Source organism: Poecilia mexicana, unplaced genomic scaffold (assembly GCF_051168715.1).
Source record: "Poecilia mexicana isolate PSO_F unplaced genomic scaffold, ASM5116871v1 scaffold_10, whole genome shotgun sequence".
Classification (NCBI taxonomy): Eukaryota; Metazoa; Chordata; class Actinopteri; order Cyprinodontiformes; family Poeciliidae; genus Poecilia; species Poecilia mexicana.
Window position 1 is genome coordinate 26,654,412 of NW_028263379.1, and position 20,339 is coordinate 26,674,750.

At 41.1% G+C, this 20,339-nt stretch overlaps 1 protein-coding gene across 1 annotated transcript in view; it reads left to right on the forward strand.

Annotated features, from left to right (window-relative positions):
* The window catches only part of tenm2a (teneurin transmembrane protein 2a), a 328,161-nt gene that overhangs the window by 33,261 nt on the left and 274,561 nt on the right, over window positions 1-20,339 (forward strand). The gene's annotated exons all lie outside the window — the stretch shown is intronic.

The following is a 20,339-nucleotide window of genomic DNA, read 5'->3' on the forward strand; positions in this document are numbered from 1 at the left end:
ATTTGGATTTATACAACTGGACAGATGGATGAAAACAAAATACTGCATAATTGGAACGTTTGAAAACTACGCACTCAAAGCGCCGACATTCAAATGACCGTAACAGTAATTTTAACCCTTTCATGCATAGTGGTCACTACAGTGGGCAGCTGTCTAAAAGCCATTTTCTTGTGCTTCTTGTGGATTTTTATGTTATAAACACACACAGACCACTGAGGTGGACACCAATGCATCATGAAATACACTATCAACTACTGGCCATCAGCTGCAAATGCAAGAAATTATTTTTGTTAAATCCAATATGGCCGACAGACAAAAAAGCACGCCGACCGACTCGGTCTCTCCTTCTACTGTAGACGTCTCTTGCAGGTAAAAAAAAAATAAAATTGTGACATTAGATAACTGCTAAAGAACAATACTACTGATGTATTTTTCAAATAACAACGTTGTATTTGGAAAAATTACAATTGATCACCTAAAAAAAAAAAATCCTACCTTTTTTTTATGAAAATAAAAAAAAATGGAAAAAAATCCTGACACAAAGGATCATAATTCATGCATGAAAGGGTTAAAAAATATATATATCATTTTTTTTGGCGGGAGGAAAGATTCAAGGGTTAAGAACACATTTGTAAGGCGCTGTAGAGTATGACTAATCACCCTACAGCAACAGATTTTATCCTCGCTCGTGGTGAATCGGCTCTTATTAAAGACTTGAGCAGAAGGAGCTGAATGCCTTGGCTATCAGTGTGTAATGTCATAAAGTGTTTCTATCCACTGTGCATACATTCAGCACTGGCTCTTCAGTTTTCAAGTGGGGCCCTTGCTGATGGCTTTGCCCCTTAACATCTGGACGACGGCTGCAAAGCATCTTGGGAGAAAACCAGAGTGTGCAGTAAGGTTAAGTCCCACACTTTTTGCTGGCTTGAAAATGCACACACACACACACACACACACACACACACACACACGCATGCATGCACGCACGCACACACACACACACGCACACTCACAAAATGGATCGCTCTCATCGATGGCACCTCACAGGCGGGTTGCTCAAAAGGTTATTTCAATTATGCACTGTTAACAGTGCTCAGTGTGCTTATTTTACAACTTAATGGAATAGATGTTTGCTCTGTTCAGAAGCTGGATGTTTCGGGGCTTTATTTTCATGCTTGCGGTTGCCGGAGATCTCCGATGTCCAGACTGGTTCTGAGTCTGAACCGCACAAATTAACTGCTAGACTTATGGAGCTCTGAGTTGAACTAGCTCATTAAATACTGTAAAGACGATGGCTCTGGGGGCCTTTATAAGAATTAGACGTTTAAATTACATTTTCATACAACCCTGTTTACATCAGGCGCCTCCCAGATTGCCGAAGCACCACACGGGTTCTCTTCTGCATCCTTCAGCCATGCATTAATCAGCGCAGGAATCTTTAGAGATTTTCCTTTTTTCCAACAATACGGACAATGTTGGCAACATATGCTGCTGAAGTTACTGCTGTTGTTTTGAAATCTCACCTCAGCAGAGTGAGAACGGTGTTTTACCCAGCTTGTTATAGTCTGCGCCAGGAAATGCTAAGGCAGCGAGCAAAAAAAATAAAAAAAAGTGTCGGTATGAATTATACATTTTTTTTTTTTCCAAGACTCACATATCATATCTGAATACATTATCACAGTCAGACTATGATTCAGTGTATATTTTTGTGCTTGTACGGATTTAGAAGCCGCACAATATCTGTGCCAGGGAGGCACCTGTGGATAACCGCTATCTTTTTCCAAACACAGTAACAAGAACTAGCAGCGGCTGAACTCTGATCTGGGGGGAAAGTTAAGGGGTATCAAAAGCAGCATCTCACAGACGGCCACGGCTTCCGCTCACATCTGTTTCTCGGCCGCTGTCGCCTGCACAGCCACTTTATTGTAGCACTCAAAGACCGCGTCGTCTTGGGCAAACATTGGCCCTTCTCACTGGGACGAAGAGATCCTTTTTGTGTGCCTAATACAGTGTCTTCTACTTTATTGGCAGACGACCGCAGTGGCGCACAGTAATATTGGTGGCAACAGCTGTATTGTTGACTTTTAATGATTCTTACTCAAAAGCAGCCCATTATGCAGCCTGTCATCTGATTAAGTACATGTTTGTCCAATAAACACATCATTTGCCACCTATAGAGCCAGTATGTCACAGCTTGCCACTCCTCCTCCCCCCTCCTCCTTCCACCGCCCCTCTCTGTGCCTTTTACCACTTTGCTTCCCCGGAGTGAATCTGAAAAGATTAATTGAAAGAAAAGCGAGTATAGCATCCGTAGGCAGTGTTACTGTTATTATTATAATTAGCAATCATGGCATGGCCCACTGTTTCTGTGGCCTGTTAGCTCATGGGCTAAAGCCTCTAATGAGATGGCTGTCGCTTGGTGTCGGCTTCGCTGTGAAAGAGCAGCGGAGACAAAGCGGAATTTGCTCATCATATCTTTGCGGGTCTGTTTGCGTATCATTTATGTGCCTATGCAAATTGCCGTATCATGCATAAAGCAGAAAAGGGCCCCCTGACAGCCTCCACGCGCAGTCAGGAATAAACAAGTGGGAAACCAAGGACCAAGAATTTTCTGACTTTTTCAATTAAAGCGCCAGCTGCGTCTTTCTTTTCTCGTCCTCACAACGTTCTACCCACACAGTACACCGCCGCAGAGTGGTCATAAATTACGGCGACACTTATAAAAACATACAGCCTGATTTATTTTGCCAAGAAGACGTAATTACTGCAGGAGCAAACGTGACAAATGGATCCCGCAAGTGAGGATAATTGTGTGGATGATCACATAGTTGCATACAATCTATAAAAACACTAACACAAAAGTGAGCCTTAACTAGGAACAAGAAAACATATTGCCAAGAAGAAGCAAAGATCTAGTTAGTGCGCCCATCCAAATGTGTTTACTACATCACACATTTTCTTGCAGCTCGTCAAACTGAGCAGATATTCTCTGTTGTTTGCAAGTTCACAGCTATTATAGATTTTTTTTTTTCTTTTTCTTAATTTTATCTGTTCACACCAAGAGTCGAAAAGTCTTGCTTTGTGGGACAACATTTTTAGCCATTTCTGTGTTTTCCTAATGTAAACCGAAGACCTTGATATTCCTCGGCAACACGTTTGCAGAATCTGCTGCTTTTCACGGGATGCTGCCTGACAACATACATTCTGTTTTTGTGCTTTTTGATTGTTTTTATTGTCATTAAGTGTCAAATGATTACCTAATTACCAAAACATTATAGTGTTATATCTTAAAATAATTTCCAAGGCTAAAAAAAGGTAGAAAAAAGAAAAAATATGACCAGTGTAAAGACTACATTTTTAATCTGGGATGAACAGAAAGGATCTTTTAAAGAGGGTTGATGCTCTTTATTAGTTTTCAGAGTGTAATAATTAGGGTTGGTTACGAAACCTTAACCCAGTGACTTGAAGTAAGTACAAAGTTTGTTTAGTACTTGCTTATTCTGTGAATAACTTGTCACAGAACTGACTAAAAAAATGGTAAATGTCCAAAAAGCAAATTGAACTGCGTGAGAATCTGCAACTATTCGATCTCCTCTCTGGCCAATGTTCAGTTTTTATGCCTTCAAAAGGTACTGGCTGAGGAATGGTGATAATAATCATCAATACTTAAGTTACTTCAACTAATTTTAAGTCAGAAATACACCACAACATCGGGGACATGGGTTTCAGGCCGTAGATTAGCTGTTTTGACATTTGGATTGAAGGATATTGGGTACAACAAGTACATGTGGCTCAGTTTAAACTCATTGGCATGGTGCTGGTAAAAAGCTGGTTAAATGTGCACCCTCGCTGCTGTGAATGATTCTTTTTTTTTTTTTTTCAATCTAGAAGACGGACATTTGTGGGATAAGTTAGTGTTGTTGTTTCCTGCAGGTCAGATGAACCAAAAGTGGTTAAATGGCTAAAATATCCTCTTTATCTGTGACATTTCTACCCTTTTCCTGCAGGTGCTGAGGTCCTATTCCATACAATTTGACTTGGCTGGTGTAACAAACAAAAAATAAAGAAGTATTTTTAAGTTCCTTGCTCTACTGACACTTCCATCAGGCCTAAAGATACTTAGAAAATCTGTGGGTATATTTTCAGAGTGTATATAATATACTTACTAAATACAAATGTGTTATCATTTGAACATTATCAAACAAGGAAATGATCTTTTTTTGGTAAACTGGGTATAGCACAGCTGTAGGACGTGTGGAGGAGGAATAGCTGGTGCATAATTGGATGTACTGAATGGAGCCAACCGAGCAGAAACGAACTGCAGTTTTAAATTATATTTAAAAGAAAAGTGACTTGATGAGGTTCATAAAATAAAATAAAAATCTGGCAAATGCAATTCTAATAGTGTCTATATGTCCCTACTTACCACTGTAAAGCTGGGGTTTGTGAATGGCAACGTGCATTTCTTTATTCACAAAGAGACTCGCTTTTAAAACATTTCTCTTGCTGCCTAATATCACATTTTTATCACTGGAATAAACATTGAAATAGAATTGCTACTTTTTCATCTTTAAGTGGGTAATTTCAAAGCTGCTACACAAAGGCACAAATTGCATCAGTGACAAAGGCTGACATGGCAGCTGCTCTGCTAAAGTATTAATTTCACAAAACTTTAGCTGGTGTATTTATCCTCATTGCTACTCATTTAGACTAATTCTTATTCTAGTTTGCAGAACGAAAACATTAGCAAGGTTTAGTCTCAGGAACGGGCACGTTTTTCTACAAATAAATGAAAACATTTCACAGACCGAAGGTGCGTTAATGAATGTAAGACTCTAACACGGTGCTTTAATTTGAATCAGAAATTTTAGTAAGTTGCTTGATTGGTGGTTCTTTTCTTTTGTTGTGCAGCACAATCACTGTAAAACTGCACAGACTGTAATGACGCTGTAGATATTTAAATATAAACTCCTGTTTTAATTTGTCATTTTTGAGGAACCATACATTTGAGCGAAACAAATAGGTAGGTATTACGCTTCTTTTGTAAAAATGCTGACATAGTCGTCCAGTCTTTGACCTCTCACCCCAAATGGTTTACACACGATAACAGTGGTGAAGTTTGTGGTGGCGGTTCAGCTGCTTCAGAACCTCATTCTGTAAAAGGTTCTACAGGAATGGCTTTGCTGCTCACCATTCTGCTCTCTTACTTTGTTTACTGCTAACCTCGTGTGGAGGCCGTCTAATGGTCGGAGTTATGTATTCACAGTTAGGCCTAGCTTTGCCAATTTGCATAGTAATTACCTAAATTTATATTGGCTGTATGTTCTACATATTTGCATAAACTATGTCCTCTTGATTTGGGTTATGCTTGACAAGAAACACCTACATACACATTTTTTTTGATCCAGTCAGCACCAAACAGTAGGATCACACTCGATGCTAACTTTACCATCGCTAACGACAATCGTCGTCATTGTGGCACTTTCCATCACAAACAACATATATCTTACTTGTCACTTTGTCAGTGAGGTTTTTTTTTTCTTTTTCATAAAAATCCTGAGTTCTGCCTCTCAAACAATTATAGCTAAAACTCTTGCAGCGCTTTTCTTAGCTAGTGCTGTTAGCCGACTGTGTCAACACAACAGGGCATCTCAAAACCTTCTTTCTTTCTTACTTCAAAAAAAGGCCATCACAAATACTAAAGAGTGCCACGCTTAAAGCACACACCTTGTGCTTATTTTCTTCTTTTCTTTTTTCCCATCTGTGCTTCTGTCACCCTGACCTTTAGCATTTTGAGCAATGACGTTTGTGACCGTTGTGAACATCTGCAGCCATAAGACTGTGCAACAAGCAAAGATTGCATTAACAAGTTCAGAACACTGAATATATTGTCCCACAGTTATTGCACTCCAGTCTTCCACAATATGAATACTGTAATGGTGATATATTTGTGATATATTGTGCAGCCCTGCTCTTAAGTCATTTTCTTCCTGCCCTTTACCAGTTCATTTACATCTCTTTTAGTCTCCCCTCTAGTTCTTTGCTCACATTAAGTATTTGTCATCGGAAAGCAAAACGAGTCTGTAATTTTGACTCAAAAGTGGTTCATTAGAGCTCAGTCTGTAATTGCTTTCGCTTTTAAACTCCAACGAGATTGGTGTTTCTTCTTATTAAAATCCTACTTTCGGTTGAGAAAAAATTTCAGTCGAAAAAAAAAAAAAAGAATCATCTCTCATGCAAATCGAGGACCTCTGAGTTGTCGTGCGAGATACTGTTTTGGCTACTTGCCTGTAACAATGGTGAAGTGGCCGGATGCACTAAGCTGCGTCTTCATTCTTTGGCCCATTTCTGTCAGAGCTGCAAACTCCCCACCCAGAAATGACAAAATGCGATTTGTTTCATGAAATAACCGATTGACCCAATGTGTGGACCAAAAAGAAAAGGTTGAATTTGTGACACAGATTCTCCCAATTTCCTATAAAAGTATAAAGTGTAGCTGCAGAGAGTCTGCCTTTGCTTGACAAAATGATGCCAAGATGCTTCTATTGGTGGAGAGATTTATAAGTCACATAACCAAAAACCATGCACATGCACATGAGAATGTTTTTTTTCTCTCTCTCTCTGAAAGCTCCTACCACGCAGAAGTCTGAAGTCTTTTTTTTTTAAGCCATCAGCTGGGAAATTGCTGAGTAAAAATAAGTGTGTATTTCTGCGCACTCACATACACTCACTGAAGTAGAGAAGGAGACTCAATTAAAAACCAGCTGTGCCCTATTCCTCTGTTAGCCCTCCAGCGTCCCTCCCCCCCCTTCCTTTCTCTCATGTCTTCGCCCCCCCCCCCCCCGCCCCCCATCCTGTCCTCCTCTGCTACCCCCTGCCTCAAACCCCCTGCTGCTCTGTAAGCCGCCAGTAAGCTGCTAGACTCCCGCTGATCTAATGCTTCCCTCCAAAACACACATATTCACACACGTACCGAGGTGCAGACACGGACGCAGCGAGTCACACAGGCATAAAAACGCGTACCCTTCCCCTCATATGTTCTTTAAGTGCTCATTTAACCCCTCCTCCTCCCCCCACCCCCTCCCCACACTTGTTAATTGATGTAATATCTTTCGACTTCTGTGCCAGCTCAAGCCAACCTCCCTCGCTTTCCTCCGCCGCCCTCTTCTCTTCTCCCTGATCTACCTGTTACCCCCCAACATGCAACAGCGGCAAAGCGCTGGGTGAAGGGATTTTCGACGGTGGAAATATAAATTCTGGGCTTTTTAATGAGGAGCCAAATAAGCTGATGGACTTGGGGAAAAATACTACAGGAAAGAATGAGCAGATGCTTGCTAATATGGTTTCAAATCACTTCTTTCTTCTTTTTTTGTTTTTGTTTTGAGCAATAAAGGTTAGCACAGAGACTGTTCGCCCAAAGATATTGCCCCCATAAACCCTTGAATAGTACACTTGGTTTTTTGCTCATTTTGGTAAACTGGAAGCCTACTGTGCATTAGGTTTTCCTACAATTTATATTTTTTGTGACTATTTTGAATTCATGTTTTGTGCCATTGCCATGCTGAGAAAGACACAGTTAATGTAGCTTAATAAGGGTGTATCCAGAGGGCAGCAGGAGTGCTTAGCCAGCTAATCAGTGGTAATTCTATAAGTCCAGGTCCTTTTAATTAGCTAATTTGCATTTTCAGAATTAATCAAATTGATTATGTAATTAACAGTACAATGCATCTTCTTCTCGGCTCCAGAAAAGGCTCGCATGCACAATAACAAACACCGGCTGCTCCGAGAGTTAACCATGGAGACCGGAACCGCGGCTTGTAGTGAGTGGAACATGTGTGCAAGAGAAGACATTGCACAGGGTTAAAAACGTCTTCTCTGAGTTTCTGCAGTCTGTGATATTAAGAGATAGCGCTGTGGTTCAAAGAGCCCTCAGCTGGGGCTTTAAGCAATATGCTCTGATAGGTTATAACGGCTCACGCTAATATTGGCTCATAATGGAGAAAGGTCAGCTCACACATCTCCATGTAAAAAAAAAAAAAAAAAATTTTTTTTTTACAACTTGCCCCAGAACTATGTTTTCCCCATAAGCGCTCTTGAGAGGAGATTAATTCAAGGGTCAAATTTGATGATTCATCGATTATTACAACCAAAAAAAAAAAAAAAAAGGAGAACAAGAAAAAAGGGGAATGACAGCTGGGAAGAGAAACAAATGAAACTAGGTCAGGTTTTTTTTTGTTGTTTTTTCTCTGCATAATTTACCCAAATTAGCAATTTCTGCAAGTGCATCTCAACCCTTGTCAACAGGAGTTTGACTAATAGCTTACTTGCAACACCAAGATGGAGAAGGAAGAGCAGAGATGTGCACTCATTCGATTTTAGAGGTCAGTTTTAATCCGCAGAAAAAAGCAGATCATCTTTGGATTTTGAGAGTACGGTGGAGTGTGCAAGAGAACCTGTGCATCCAAAGCTCCTCAAAGAAAAGCAGAAAACATCAAGTCTGCACAGATTTATTCCCATCTGCTTCGCTTTTTTTTTTTTTTTTTTTTTTTTACAGATGTTGTACAGAGTTTTCCATTAACCCAATCCACAAAACATACACATTTGAAAGCTAAAGAAACACAACATGTGGTTCAAGTACCAGCTGCTCTGCAGCGTAGTAGTTAGCATCAACCAGGGCGAGTTTGTGTGGAGTTTCATCAGCAGGGAGCAGGGAGTTGATCTTTGGTCTTTGGTTGGCCAGTAATGCAAATGAGACCTTATGAACAAGAAAAAGCAGGTGTGTGTGTGTGTGTGTGTGCGTGTGTGCGTGTGCGTGTGTGTGTGTGTGTGTGTGTGTTTTAAAGAGAATAAAATATGGTCTTTTGCCACACCATGGAAATCAGATTTGGATCTCAGACTTCAGATGTTTTTCCTACCTAATGCGAATGTGTTTTGCTGAGAACTGCAGTGATAAACAATTGTGATAAATCTTTTACTCATTATCCCTCTGGCAGGCGCTATCCACCATCAGACTGCTGGGAATAACTCACCTCATAAATTTTTGGCTTGATATTAAAACACACAAATTAACCAAGTCGGCGTTTCGTGTCTCAACTCTGCCACCGCGCAGATATATGCCCAATAACTTCTGCCTTCGGTTATTTTCGTTTATATGAAAAATAATTATATAGCACAGAATTGTCGGCGAGATCTTCTATTTTTGTCAGCTGAAATGACGCTTCAGATTGGCAAAACAGGACAAAGAAAACAATAAACCTCCATGTATCACTGACATCGTGATGGTTTATGTTAGGTAACGTTCTCCAGAAAATCTTTAATGGCCTCCACGAAAACTGTATTTAATAGGGAACGCTAAAGGCGTTTGACTGTGCTGGATTTTATTTACGAATCCTGAAGTTAAGTGGGGTAATCCCAAACACAACACCACAGGAGCCACGAATCATTTTCCTTTCACGTGACACTTCGATGTCGATCTGTCACATGAAGTTCACGTCGTGGTCCGGCGAAATGTGACGAGGTTAAACGCACGTTAATACTTTCACAGGGCACAACTCCCGCAGAACCCGACGTCGGCGAACCTGAACTATCCATTTCAGGCAAATGATCAGGTGCCTCTCTGTTTTGTCTTATTATTGATTCGTGATAATACGGTTTGTGGCCCAGAGGACACTTTGGTGAAACTGCACATCCCTCGACAACCTACATGATCACGATGAAGGATGAGCGCCAGGAGTCCAAGTCGGTGGTGCCTCTTTTTCTTCCATCGCTTAGGAACTTTAGAGCAGTTCAGCAACGCCTCCCCTGATCTGCATTTTTCATCTCATTCTGCACCTGTGTTGCCCTCTGGAGATCCCGTGATTTCCTTCCTTCTCTCCTTTCACCCTGCTCTCAGGATTTAGGCGTGCCATCTGGAGGTCTTTCAGATTGTACTTACATATTACAACCCAGTATCCTTTTTTTTTCCTTTGGTCTCAATGAATCAGCGGCGTGCAGCGTGATGGATTGCCAGAGAGAGGGAGAAAATGAACGAGTAAAATAAATAAATAAAGCCAAATGCGGTGGGGGGAGCTTTAAGTCCCCTGCCAATCCCCAGTTATGCATAAAAATGCTTCTGAAATGAAATCTTTATCAAAAGAGCCACAAGGTTCTCCTTACAAGGTGTTTTCAAATAACCAGGCGTTATTATCATACCTCCACTGGGAAATATGCATTTACAGCTTGGAGAGTGCGAGGCAATGGGGTAACTGCTAACAATGTTTCCCCTAGTTATTGTGCATAATTGCATGCCTCTGTTATTGCACCTTTCTATTGCTGCTAATACAGAGAAAGCCCATTAGGCACTGTGCTAATGCGAGCGGTAGCCTGCAGTGCAGTGGGTGCACTGTTTAAAAAGCGACCACCGTAATGGGAGCTAAGCCATATAAGGAGGGCAATAACACCCAAAGCAGGCATGTTCAAGCTCTATTAAAGTAAGATTAAACTTTTCTATTAGGCAGTGCCGAGGCAGCTGCAGCATCTTAAAACAAATGTGAAAGATTGGAACTTATTTGATGTGCCCAAGGCTGGACTTTAGCAGCGGCTCACTGAACCAGTGGAAAGGTCCCTGAGGATTTTCCAGACCCTGAAATTGTTTGCTTTTGTTTTTAAGTAAAAATAAATTATTTCTTAATAAACCTTATAATTGCAATTTACAAAAAAAAGAAAGTTTTTTTTTTTTTTGCTCATATCTAATTTTAAGATATGAGCCCATGTTCAAAATGTCCCATTTAAAAAGGACAGGAGAAAAAATGTTGTCTTCTGGTGGACAAGTAGATAGGTTTTCCAAAAACTATCTTTATTCATCTATTAAAATATCTTGACTGATATGCATTTTAAAACAGTGTAACAGAAAGATTTGGTCTTTAGTTTATATTTGGTATTTAGTCCATGGTGTATATATATATATATATATATATATATATATATATTATTTATTTATTTATTTATTTATTTTTGTATTATGAAAACCAAGCGGCACCTCGTGATTGGTTGGATCACGAGTTCCGAGAGAGAATTGCATGTTTCCAAATTAAGAGGCTCTCTAGACGTCAGAATTTAAAAAAAGACTATTTGATTCTCAGCATCGTTGTCTTCAGAATCCAACATGGCCGCTTTGCATGAAATATGTAACCAAAGCAGAAACAAATAGGTACATTTTAAAAAACACATCTCTTTTTGCACACACAGGCACTAACACATGCACCTGATTAATGTCGCTTTTGTTATGCATGTGGTCATACTCAAGAATAAAATTGGGCATTTATATAAAAAATACATTTATTATTTAATTCGTTTTTGAACAAACAACTTGTTATGAGTTTTAATTGTCCGTGTTATTTGTAAGCAGCCAGATTTCACCCTCCCAGAACTCACTCTATTCTGTTGCTGGGAAGACAAATGGAGTCTGTAATTGATATGACCTTTGCAAAAATATTTCGTCTGCTACAGGGACCCTCAATCAGAACTCACAATTTCATTGTAAAATTGGCAGACTTTCCTGAGGACAAAGGTCTCAAATTCCAGTCCTTGAGTTCTGGCGTCCTGCAGCTTTCAGACGTGTCCCTGATCGTACACACCTGATGCAAATGGCAAAACTCCCTCCTCACCAAGCGGCCGAGCTCTCCAGAGCAAAAAAGGTAACGTTTGTAAAGTGGACATCTAATGGTTGCAGATTCGCCTACCTGAGCTAAGGCTCTCTGCAGCCCCTCCGGAGACTCTTTACAGTTTCTATGATGAATGCTTCTTTTTTTTTGGTGGATCTTCTAGTTTTCCTGTCCTGGTTGATGGGTAGGTTGCAACACAAATGGATTCGTTCGTATGGTATTCTAACCTTAAGCATAAGTTGGGTTAGATGTTGAGGCAAAGATCGGTGTAATTTATCAACTCTTTATTTTTTATGCTGCTGGTGCTTAACAGTAAAGGTTCATTTGCTCTAATTTTTCTTGCAAATAATTAAAGGCCACCAGTCCTTCTAAGTGCCAAGAGAGGCAGCTCAGGTACTTTGGGATCTACTGCAATTTGTACAAGAAAAAAAAAAAAAGTGTGGGTTTAGCACCAAAACTATGTTTGGAGACATAACTTCCTGTATGTGTCGATTGATGTCTATGTACGACAAAACTGTAGAACATTTAATGAACAGTCATGTCGATGCTTTCATTGCATCCTATTAAGTCGATTCATTGGAAGGGACCTCTGAAAGATTGACTGCAGCGCAATTTAGGTGACTCTTTAGGTGTTTAATCACTGTTGATCCCCTTCGTGCCATGTTGCAGGGATGCAGCTGCAGCCAGACAGCCCACAGTGGATTACTCGGCCGTTAATGACCACTGACTTGTCTCGGCCGTGAACGCGCGCTCCGCGAGCCCCGGTCATTGCTCTCCGCTCTGCATGCGAATCCATGGTCGCTCCCTGGTTTCCGCTGCGCGCAGCCATCCCTGCTCCCCTCCCCACGCCGCCGATCAGTCGTCTTGCAGAGCATGCACGTCTGCGCCCCCCGCCGCTGTATCCTCCACTCCAGAAGAAAGTCGACGGAAAGACGTGTCTCTCTTTTATTTATTAGTAGTAGTGCTGTTCATCTTGATTTCCTTGCGCGCAGCTGCTTTTTGGCCACATCGGGCACTGTCTCCGCCGCGGAATGGATTGCTCCGTCTGATTCCAGCAATCCGGTGACATGTTGAACCGCAGGCTTCCAGCCTGCCACCTCCGTCAGTTCTCAGACAGCGCAAAGAAAAGTATTCAGTGAACAAGTGCGTGCGGCAAGCACCCGGCGGCTCGAATCGAGGAATCGGAGGAGGGGTTTGGGAGGTAGGAGAAGAAAAAAAAAAAAGTTGGAAGTTGAAGAAAGGAGGATTATGCGGTGAGTGCCGCACATTGCCGCGAACAGGTACGTCACATATTTTTTTTTCTCTTTTTTTTGAACTATATTCCTATGGAAACGATGCTTACGCACCGCTTGTTTGTATGCCGCTCTGTGGTCTCACATGAGTGCAGCGAGGGGGGAGCGGGGGTGGAGGGGTGGGGGGTTCTCTCTGACACGCAGCGCGGAGCCGTGACATTGAGGTGCCTTTCATCGGAAGAGCAGCTGTGGTCCTCCTGCGGGTATCCGCTGCGCTCGCAGGCGGACGCAGCGGATTTCCTCGGCCGGCGTCTGCGGCGGAATAATGTGTGAAAAGTGGCAAGAGAGTGGAAAGTAGGCGCAGCTGAGTTTTCGTTTGCGTCTGTTTTGGAGCATCTGCGCAACATTTCATCAAACGGAATATGTGAGGAGGCGCAGGATGGATAGTTCCAGAGCGCAGCGTTCTCTTAAGGGTCAAGGTGTTCCGTGAGGCATGCCTTGCGTCCGACGGTCTACTATTGCATCGCACGCATCCTTCAGTCGTTCAATCTCTGACCAGCTAAATGTGCTCAAAACTAATGTTTTGTTTAATAATTTATAGTGTGGATCATAGGTTTGAATCGGCAGAATGCAGTGGTGGTTCTTGTGTAATTGGCGCCCTGGGCAATGCTCCCTCCCCCCTTAGCCCACCCCATACACAACTAAACACACGAGGGAGCTCCTTCGGCAATAGCAGATATAAAAACGGCACGAAACATTGGGAGATAAAACATATCGATGTGCTATTTTTTTTTTAGAACTAGATAATTAGACATTTATTTTAGATAAATAACTTGAGCCAAGCAATACTCCTAAGGATATGTTTATAGGGATTTTTTTTTTGTTTACTCGCTTGATCTGTGGGTTTTCAGTCAAGAGCTGAAAGATTTACTCTGCTGACGAAAGTTTTGACATCAAAATGCTTAAAAATAAAAATAAAAACTAGTGCTGGAGCTAATAATCCTCGTAAAAGTCAAAGTGTATGCTTTACTTTAGCGTTCTCATTCCCGTCATTAGCTTCTGGAAAGACGTTTATGAGAAATGCTGAAGCAAAAGGGAGATAAATGTGAAAAAAATAAAAACAAATTCTGCTCTAGCTGGTTTGGACACGGATGAACAGGTGCAAAGCTGGATGTCGTACACCTCAACGCCCGTGTGTTGCATCTCTGGGCAGAAATTGCCCGGATAACTCATCTGACGCCGTTCTTGACTCTTCCTTCTCGCCCTCGCAAAGCCGCCGCTCACCTCTTTGCAATATGTTGCATGCGTCATTTAGTTTTTCTTTGCCCTGCCTTGTACTCACTGTGAAACGTTATAGAGTTATTATGTAGAGTTAAATCACACATGAAGGCTGTGCAGATGCGCCTGTTTTGCTCTGCTTTTGATTTATTTCCTCCAGTGCGTGATCTAAGATTTTTTTCTCTCTCTCTCTCTCTCTCTGGTGACACTGAGAAGCAGAAAGCCACAGCCCAGCTGGCAGCCCCCCCCCCCCTCCACCTCTCCTCTACCCTCTCTTTCCCCCATAAGCTGCAGTAGAAAATAAGACTGCGGGACGTCGTTAACTCTGGGATGAATATTCATTGATCATATGTATGTGCATCTTCCTTCTTCCAGGATTTATTGCCACACGCAAGCATAAAGTTTTAGGAATCACAAGGGAGGAAAAGGGAAAAAAAAACAGAAAAACTTTTGCCGGGATGCATGGTGTCAGAGGCTGAGGCCCACACACCAGCTGTAGACGCTAGAGCCTGGCAGCCATTGGCACCTTGTGACACGCAGACACACAGATGCCACGGAGATCTTGATGATGAGACGCCCCACTGAAATTCACACTTCAATCTTGCTGGAACAGTCTTTCCTCTCTCTCTCTCTCTGCGGCCCCTTTATCTCTTCCTCCACCTTGAGCTCTCTTCAAGCCAGTCTGCGCTTGTGTGATCTCTAACTCCCTTTGATCCCCCCCACACCCCCTTCTTTCCATACCTTCTCATGTTGAACTTTTGAAGGAGCTATAGGAATCAAAATGGAAGTGAAAAGCTCTTAAGATTTGCATGCGGTCACTGCTGGGAGATTTTTAAACACACGCGTTTGGAAACAAATGTTGCCCTCGAGCCATATGTCCCGTCCAAACGTGGCCACCTCCCGCTTTGAGTCTTTTTTTTGTTGTTGTTGTTTTTTTTCCCCCCTCTAATCGGTAAGGTGTGCTAATCGTGGCGGGCGGTGTGCTGTGTGTGCATATGCAGTCTTAAGTGCTAATAGGAGCTCACACTGGAGAGCAGCAGGCCGTGTCAACCGCAATCTCCAGACAAGCCCTCAGGGTGTCCTATTTGGCACTCGCAGACACGCTCACACACATATATGCGCTAATGGGGCCACTATGTTTAGACTCGACTTAAAGACCCGGAGCGCCACGGGTTCATGTCTGAGGTGGACATTCACAGTTGATAAACAGGATTACCTTAAATGCTGCAGATCTGGTGTGTCCTCAGAAGGTGTTTGCTCCAGTAACGTGCCAGTCAGGCTTTTTCTTTGCCGCCGTCTTAAGGAGTTTCTGCTTTTCGGTTTTCATTCAGGCCTGAGCCAGAAAGTTTGACCACCTGTTTTTTTTTTTTTTTTTTCTTTAAACTATGTTGTATAGGAAAGAGAAAGTGCCACAGATCAGATCTTCGATCGAGGCAGTTTTGGATTCTGCAGGAGATGAAGAAATTGCGAGGTTTATGCTTGCACTTTAGACATACAAAAGGCAGTTGAAACATATATTTGCCAAAAACGGTGGCGGATTTTAGTTTTAACGCCTTTTACAGATTAGAAGGATTCCGATTTTTCCCGCCATTTGCCCTGCCAATTACTGATCAGAGCGGCTGTTGCCAAAACCAGCTGATTCCGATCTCTGGCCGATTGATCGGTGCGTCTCTGCTTTGTTTATTCACACATGAGTATTATTAGGCAGTGAATAGCTTTTAGCTTCAGTGTTTCGTCTTTGTCTCTCTTCCTCTATGTGGGTTACATATTTATACATGCATTTTGCTGCAACACCTGTGAGGCCCGGAAAGAGGTGCATCAATCTTCATTAGGCTGAAATGAGGTTGGCCTTGCTGAATAAATGACTAGCATCCAGAAGCGCGTGTACTCGCGCGTGCGCGCGTGTGTGTGTGTGTGTGTGTCCACTCCAACCTGGCTGACAGATGACTGCAGTGATTTCCAGGGTTCAGCAGATTGGGGGATTAAAGACCAATGGCTTCACACAATAACACAAACGGCATGCATGGGCATCAGCAGGCGTACACACGTCCGCACCGGTCAAACAAAGCGCACGCTCTCGCATCCGGGTCTGCCGGGGCTGCGGTCATTGATATCCGGCGTGACCCCTGCGATGTCTGTTGTCCCAAGGTGTGCGTGCGTATAATCACGGATGGAAAACAGCATTATATAAAACCTCAAGGGTCCAATTTCACTAATGCCACTTTCACAGTGCAGCCATGACCTGCATTGGTGCTGAGAGCCCAGTTAATACAGTTTGTCCTTCCCCACCAATTCAAAATCTACTTAGTGTTTGAAAATGAACTAGCATCGTGGGTTGAATGTTTTTTTGTTTTTTTTTCTTGGCTAGTGCAGTTTTGTTGACAGAGGACAGTCAAAAGTCCCTCTTAAACACAAATTCAACCCGACTCTGATTTTTTTATTTTTTTTATTTTTCTTAATTCTGCCAACTGGAACTGTATTGCACTGAGTTAATGGATGTTATAAAAAACCTACTTATTTGTCACTCAGGTGTAATTATTCGAGTGCAGAAAAGTGCCCTGCATTTGAAGGCTTTGTGGGTTTTTATGTTTTGACAGATTTGCTGCTTTTTTGTGCGTGTGTGTGTGTAAAAAATCAACTTGCTGCATGGTGCTAACATTCGTTTTCATTTCACTTTACCTGGGCATTCCTGGAGGGTGTGAAACACAAAAAAGCTGCTGCTACCGGTGGTGCAACCATAGCAACATAACCGAGTTTTACAATGCTTTAAATCCATCCAATTTTATCTTGGCAGCAGAATTTTTAGACAGTTTTTTTTTTCTTTCTTTCTTTTTTTTTGCCGTGGATATGTTATATAGATAAAAGAAAGTAAGACTTTCCAGGAGAGCTGCACACCTGCGACTCAGAGAATCTTTTCTGTCTGCCAAGTTTAAAATCTAAATATGACTGGATATTTTTTTTTTTTTAAATTTACCATTGCTGACAAACTTGTTGGCATCCCTGTAAAGATACGTTGAAAATAATTTTAAAAAAAAATAAATTCCATCTGTTGTAGCAGCAGCAGCTTGGAAATTTCAGGCTTGTCTTATGCTACCTCCTGCTGAGCCAACCCTGCAGGTTTCCTGTTGAAATCGGGTTTTGGGACTCAGATGGGCCAGACTGGACTGAGGATGTGGAGCCCCTCGGGTGGAGAGCGACCGTTTGGGAACGCTAGCTAACGGAGTTTCTTTCACACATGAAATTGATTATACAGTGACAGTTAAGAATACAATAAGTAGCTTGTCTGAAATTTGTCATTTAACATGAAAAGTTCTCTCCCTAAAACGTCCTTCGTACAAGAAAATTAGTCGACACGTTTTGGTAACCGTGTCAGACCTTCATGTGGTGATGTAACTCAGTTATAGAAATGCGTCAGCAGCAAACTACTCCGTATGCTTCAATGCTCAATAAATTTAGCTGCTGTTATGTTTGATGTGATTTGTATAGAGAATTGTGTTAAGAGGAGGCTTGATATCATTTTTAAATATTCACCTGATCGGTTATCTGACAAATATACAATTAAAACACCTAACGTGATACGTTACAGCGCTGCTCTACTTCATATCACCGAGGATACAACTAATGTTTTTTTTATTATTATTTCACATAATTTATTTTTAACACATTAACTATTTATGTATTTTTTATGTGAATTTTATTTCGTATGCCTGCTATTTTGAACATCATTTTAAAGAACAAAACTATCTTATAATTTCTAAATTTTACAAATGAACATTTTTTGCAATACATAAATTCAGTTAGGAAAAGAAAAAAAAACTTTGGGTCCTCTGTTTCTATGCGGCTTTACTGACAGTAACACAATTTCTCTACCATACAGTGTTTTTTTTGTTTTTTTTTTCCAACATATTCATCCGTTTGTTTCAACCTGAACCCATCTGGTGTGTTTATTAAAAATGAGCAATAAACACTCCAGTGCTTTGGTCAATCTTATCCGGTAAAGTCCCAGGAGAGTTTAGCAAAAAGCACCATTATGTTTGTGATGGTAGGTTTAAAAAGCCACCTGGTATCTAGATAAACGTTAAGTGTTTTCTATGAAGATGTGTTAAACCCCAAGCTTTTTGGCAGTTCCACAAATTGCTCTCCTCATTGTGCTTTAGTGGCTTAAATATAAGTCGTGAGATGATTTTGTTAAAAAATGAATATCTCTAATCATGCAATTCTTTCTCCAGTAGATTGAATTGACTCAAACTACTTTTTTTTTTTTTAGTGAGAAATTATGTCATTGCGAGAACATCTGTTTTAAGGCTCGGAGCCAAACATTTCTCTACACATCCAGCACACTGCAGTCGCTCAGTAGATTAGCATTTCATCATTTCAAACGAAAGGTTAGATAGTGAAACATGTAGAAGAAAAAAAAACTTATTGTCACTGTTAATTAACAAAGAACACTGACCTTTTAAAAAAAAATACAAAGGGAGCGAGTTGAGCGAAAGCGAAAGAGTCTAATACTGTTTATACAGCTTCTATTATTGTCAGGATACGGCGTTAAATAAAAAGTATTAAACTGAGCGGCACAGCTCTATTAAAGGCCGCTCAGTCTGCCCACCACCTACACAGCTTTTCACAAGCTCAGGGTTTTCTTGAGCCAGATATACAATCAAACCAGTGTCATAAATCCACATCCAGATTTTAAAAAAAAAGAGAGAGAGAAAATCCTGCTACAGGATAGTAAAATGATATACATTCTGAACTCCTTGAGAGCAGATTTTGGATAGCATGACACGCAACAGTGTCAAGAAAAGGTTTTTATTGGGATGGCCTGTCTGCAGATCAGGTAACCACTTGTGCCTCGGTGTTTCACCCCCCCAGCCCCCCTTTCATTTCCGTGTCCTGTCTGTCTACTTCTCCGTTTGATCCGAGACTCCCTCTGTGTCAAATTTCAACATTTCAATCATAATTTCTCTCCTTTAAGACGGCTTGCCGGGGCATTTTCAGGAACAGCATCCTGTTGGGGATTAAGAAGCCTAACATTACAAGAACCTATTGATCAAAGGGCAAGTAATTTATATCATAGACATTGGTTCATTGTTAAGCAGGATCCCACATGATTAAAACGGCACGATAATCCTTGTCAAAGTTGTCGTGCAGTTCTGTCGTTTGTGGTCGGCATGCTACCATCATGGATCCTAAAGGTGAAGGAGAGCCCTTCGAGCCTGAACTTTATGTTCATGAGACTCTCGTTTAAGCAAGTAAAATACGTTTGTTTCAATGTTCCAAAGTGCAAAAAATAACTAACTCAAGAGAACATGAAACGGTTAAAATGTCAATCATCAAAAGCCAAGTCTTTAGCCGAGTTGGTTTGGAGCGTACAAATGAAGCAGTTCCTATGATTAGTAAGTATATCAGGTTACCTAACCACACCGTTTAGAAAAAGCATTAAAGAAGCCTCCAGCTCTTTTAAACTGTGTGATAAAATGATAGTAGCACTGAGAGAAAACGTCAGCAGGCTGACTGTTAGCAGCTGGTGATAAAGATGCCACCTGCTTCAAGGCTAACAAGCTATTTCAGTTTGTTTTTTTTACATTTCTTTGTCTCATTAAAGTCTAATTTAACATATAAAATCATGCATGCTTCTACTCTGCACATAATTTTTTAACACAGTTGAAAACTTTATTATATAGTAAAACTTTACTCTGATTTGTTTTAGTAAATAAAGGGGCAGAATTAAAAAGTTTTCTTTAAGGAGATGTGGGACGCTCTAGGATATCTATAGAGTTAGATGAGCAACAGCACAATATATGGCCTGGAATGTTTTAAGCTGATGATTTGTTGCCGCATGTACAGCAGCTCATAGTCCTGCCAGATTTTGAATATGAAGCCATTTTCATTCAGAGGTGGTATTGATTTTGGGAAGAAAAAAAATGATCTGCTTTCATGGAGATTTAAAATATGTATCTATAGTTACACATGTCTCAATAATTAGTATGAAAAAAATTGATTGGCATTACAAAAATGCGATTAATTGCTGAGGCTCTGTAAACATATTTCCTCTGGTATTTTTGAACATCCACCTACTGCAATAAGCTCAAAGTCTTTGAGGTTGGACGGCCTCCATTTGCTCACTTCACAAATTTTCTGTTGGCTTGAAGTCAGGGATTTGGTTGGGCCACATGCTCGTCAAATCACA